The sequence below is a fragment of the Lissotriton vulgaris genome, chromosome 7 (assembly GCF_964263255.1).
Source record: "Lissotriton vulgaris chromosome 7, aLisVul1.2, whole genome shotgun sequence".
NCBI lineage: Eukaryota > Metazoa > Chordata > Amphibia > Caudata > Salamandridae > Lissotriton > Lissotriton vulgaris.
In genome coordinates, this window is record NC_141695.1 from 1,366,155,083 (window position 1) to 1,366,160,079 (window position 4,997).

Sequence of the window (4,997 nt, forward strand, 5' to 3'; positions counted from 1 at the left end):
CAGTGTCTCCGCTTCCTCGCCTTCCGACCTTGCAGAGGTGCGCAATGCCGCGCCTCGCGACCCGGATGCCGCTGCCCCTCTTGGAGATGTGGAGCGTCCTTTCCTGGCCTGTCCTGTACCACGGCTTCTGTATGGCGTCGCTGGGGTTTGCCATTTTGATCTCCTGGATTTCAGTCTTTGCGATTTCGGATGTTCCCAGTGTGTCGCATTTCTCCGTGACCTGTCCAGCACTTCACGTAGTGCACTCTCCCTACTGTTGAGGATCGGACGTTCCTCCAGCCACTGCCAAGCGTCTTCCGGGCACACAAAAAAGAGAGACCGCTCATTGAAGATCACCTTAAGCTTCGCAGGGAACAGTAACATGTACGAGATTTTCAAGTCTCTGAGTTTAGCTTTCACTGAGTCGAAGGATCTCCGCTGCTTTTGCACCTCTTGACTATAGTCCGGGAAGATCATAACATGCGTGTTTTCCAGGCGGATCTCCCCCATCTTCCTCGCCTCCCTCAGTATCAAATCCCTGTCTGCAAAGTTCAAAAAATGTGCAATGACCGGTCGTGGTCGTGCTCCCTCAGGCGGTTTCGCGAGGAGTGCTCTGTGTGCCCTCTCTATTATAAAGCATGGCGAGAATTGCGCCTTTGGGAATGTTTCTCGTATCCACGCATGAAGGAAGGATACCATGTCGTTCTTCTCAATTCCTTCCCTGAAGCCTACAAAGCGCAGATTGTTGCGCCGAGCCCTGTTCTCGGCGTCGTCCACCTTCCAGGTGAGCTGGCGATTCGTCGCCTGCAGTTCCGCCATGTCTCTGCGAAGAGTTGTGATCGAATCCTCGGCTTCCCCCACTCGAGCCTCAGCAGCGGTGACCCTGTCCGATAGATTGCGGAAGTCTTGTCGTAGGAGTGTCACTTCCGAGCCCACCTCACCGATTTTAACCTCCAGTGCCGCCCTGGACTCCTGAATGTCCGCGCGGGAGGCCTGGATTGCCGCCATCAGTAGCTCCGTGTCTGAGCGGGTGGCCGAGGGCGCGGGTGGACCTTCCGCCCCCTGGCGCGGTGCCGCAAAGTTGTCCATCGGGCCTTGTTTGGGGCCTTTCTGCAGGGCCTCTTTTTTCCCCATGGTTCCGCGGGTCGTCAGCGTCCGGACACTCCGCAGGCCGGTCCCCTCCTGCCGCCAGATGTCGTGTGTTACCCCCAGGTGATCACTTACTGCCTGCGGTCTTGTCAGCCTTGTTCCTCCGCCGCTCCCCGGTTGGATGTCTCACAGTGCGGCCCTCTCGCTGGTCCTCAATTCCCTTTGCACGGCCCCGGGCGTCCAGCCTATCTCCACACCAGCTGTGGCCCCGTCCGAGCCACTCACCCTCACAATGGTGTCCGCTGTAATGCCTCAGATGTTGGTCCCTGCTGGCCCCTTTCAGTAAGTGTCGCGGGCGCTCTCCGAGCCTTGCCTCCTGGGGGATGATCCTCTCGGGCTTTCCTACACTTCTGTCACCCCCTTGCAATAATGTGGACGTCGTATGCCAGTATGTTCGGTCGTAACCGTGTGCACCTCAGCCCGATATGTCGTCATGTGTGGCTGTCTGTGCTCCTTTTCGCCTGCGGCTGTCCCAAAATTTGAGCCTTGGATGTAACCACCTGCTTGGATCAACGGCCCTTCCACAATCTCGCTGCCTCCCAGAGCACACAATCTTGTTCAAGCCCCCAGGTTGGTGCTGGGTGAGTCACCACCGCTGTCCCAGGGCCTCTGTTTTGCAGGCACTGGGCGCCACGGCCGCCGGATTCCCCGAGTGACTCTCCGGGGTGTGGCGCGTGTACCGGCACTGTCTCAGCCCCCGCCTCCCGCACGGCACCCCAGGCAGTCCAGGATGTACCTCACTTTAGACCTCCAGGCGGCCGTTCGCTGCCAGGCGCCCCCCGCCGGGTTCCATTAAAGGCGCCACCTCCTCTCTCCAGGTGCCCTGATTTCCCGGGCGTCCGCCTCCTCCGCCGTAGCACGGGTGTTGTTCAGGATCCCGCTCTCGGACACGCTGCGGTCTGCATCTGCAGCGCGTCTCTCGCCCCCAGCAGCTCTCCCTCCGCTCCGCCGCCGCAGCCCCGAGCACTGAGTAGGTCGGGCGGGATCCCGAATCGCGGCACTCAGGGCCGACAGCTCACCTTCGCTGCCACGGGCGCCATGTTGGTTAAGGAGATTCCCCCACAGCCCTCTCCAGACGCACCGGACGGGGGGGGGTGGCCATGTCCGGGCTCTCTCGGGGGGTCCCTGTAGTCGACCGCAGCTCCCTCCTCCGCCTCAGCAGACTGGGGGGGAGGACAGGTGGGGGGAGGTGCTCACTTGGCTCCAGCCGCCGCCATGTTGGTGCAGCATGAAGACGAGCAGATGACTCCGGAGCTTGTACTGCTTCCCCTACTCTGATTTTCTTCCCGTTTTCGGTACTCGCCAGCTCCAGGCGACTTCTGCCTCAATCTAGTACCGGTTTGGAGGTCCAGGCCGGATTCTAAATGTCAGATTGCCAGGCAGCCTCACAGGAGCTCTACAATTGCACTTCTTAAACGGCCATGCTGTTGGCCACACCCCCCGGCTTTATGTACTTTTGGTGAAAAGTAAATTGTGGCTGTAATGGGATTGTCCGTTTTTAAGTAGGAATATTCTTCAAAGTCAATCAGGCCTTTGTTCTTCCATGCCAACAATAAAGAGTGATATTCCTCCCTCCATTCTTCCAATGGGTTTCTATTTAGTGGCTCATAGTGGTCTAAGTTGTCTAATTGTCTGTTAGCCTCAGCAATATAGTCAGTTACATTTTGCACGACAATGTTCCCACCCTTGTAAGATGGTTTTATTATTATGGTGGGATCCTTTTTTAATTCTGATATTGCTTGATATTCCTTGGCAACAGATTGTTTTTATTACCTGCATCCATTTTATGGTTGAACGGTTTTCCTGAAATTTTTATTATTTCCTCCACCATTAATTCATGGAAGAGATCGACTTTGTTCCCAGGCGGGAGTTGTGGACAGAATCTCGATTGTTTTTTCAATCCGCTTTCTCCACCCATGTTCGTGAGTATGCCTATTTGATTGCAAAATTCAATGTCCGATTGAAATGAGCTTATAGTCTCTTTTTGGCTCAATGATGGGACCTCTTTAATTGATGCCAATGTTATTATTGCTGGTAGGTCCTTTTGTATTGCAGGAGATACTTCTTCATCTCGTTTTATGCTCACAGGTTTCTTGGCCTTTTTCTCAGAGAAGTACTTTCTTAGTTTCACTTTTCGACAAAATTTATATAGGTCAATTCTTATGTTAGGTACTTCAATGTTCTTGTTAGGGCAATAGGACAATCCTTTATTTAATAGTCTCAATAGTATATCTGATAATTATTTACTCAACAAGTTATTCAGATGTTGTTGATTTTTTCGATATTTGGTGCACAATGAGAGAAAGAGCGGTTGTGAGGACATTTTCCTGGCAGTGGGTGACATACACGGTGATGATTACCCCCGCGAAGTATTGAACTTGAGCATTGGGGTTGAAGCGGTTCTGGGGCACAAGGAGACATTTACTTACCACTACAAGGCAGATTGGACCCCATCTGCGCAATCCTGCTTCGCCATCCGACCACTGTGTCGAAATTCCGCTCCACCGATTCCTGCACGCAAGGCTTTGCATGCTGGTACTTGCAGTTCTGGACTACACCCGGACTGTGTTACAGGTGGGGAGAATTACATCTTGGGCGGAGCCTGAGCCACTGGGCTACAGAAAGCAGCAGTACAACTTTGCAGCGCAAGATGGAGGGTTCCCAATCGCTTGTGGCGCTGAGGAAGGCTAAAGAAGTGCCGAAATGCATTCGCCTGTGATCTGTGGAAAATAAATGCCTCCAACAATGTCCCCAGGTGTGGTCTTCGCTCTTTCTTCAGGAGGAGTTGGCAGTGATATTTTATGCGCGTGTCAGAGGCGCATTACGAAGACTCCCGCTTCACCAAAGTGGCCCGGACATTCTGTGACAACGCTTCGGCAAAGTAACCTCCAAGGTATTGGATTCTGCCTGGGCCCGCCTCGGTGCACAATGAGAGAAAGAGCGGTTGTGAGGACATTTTCCTGGCAGTGGGTGACATACACGGTGAAGATTACCCCCGCGAAGTATTGAACTTGAGCATTGGGGTTGAAGCGGTTCTGGGGCACAAGGAGACATTTACTTACCACTACAAGGCAGATTGGACCCCATCTGCGCAATCCTGCTTCGCCATCCGACCACTGTGTCGAAATTCCGCTCCACCGATTCCTGCATGCAAGGCTTTGCATGCTGGTACTTGCAGTTCTGGACTACACCCGGACTGTGTTACAGGTGTGGAGAATTACATCTTGGGCGGAGCCTGAGCCACTGGGCTACAGAAAGCAGCAGTACAACTTTGCAGCGCAAGATGGAGGGTTCCCAATCGCTTGTGGCGCTGAGGAAGGCTAAAGAAGTGCCGAAATGCATTCGCCTGTGATCTGTGGAAAATAAATGCCTCCAACAATGTCCCCAGGTGTGGTCTTCGCTCTTTCTTCAGGAGGAGTTGGCAGTGATATTTTATGCGCGTGTCAGAGGCGCATTACGAAGACTCCCGCTTCACCAAAGTGGCCCGGACATTCTGTGACAACGCTTCGGCAAAGTAACCTCCAAGGTATTGGATTCTGCCTGGGCCCGCCTCGGTGCACAATGAGAGAAAGAGCGGTTGTGAGGACATTTTCCTGGCAGTGGGTGACATACACGGTGATGATTACCCCCGCGAAGTATTGAACTTGAGCATTGGGGTTGAAGCGGTTCTGGGGCACAAGGAGACATTTACTTACCACTACAAGGCAGATTGGACCCCATCTGCGCAATCCTGCTTCGCCATCCGACCACTGTGTCGAAATTCCGCTCCACCGATTCCTGCATGCAAGGCTTTGCATGCTGGTACTTGCAGTTCTGGACTACACCCGGACTGTGTTACAGGTGGGGAGAATTACATCTTGGGCGGAGCC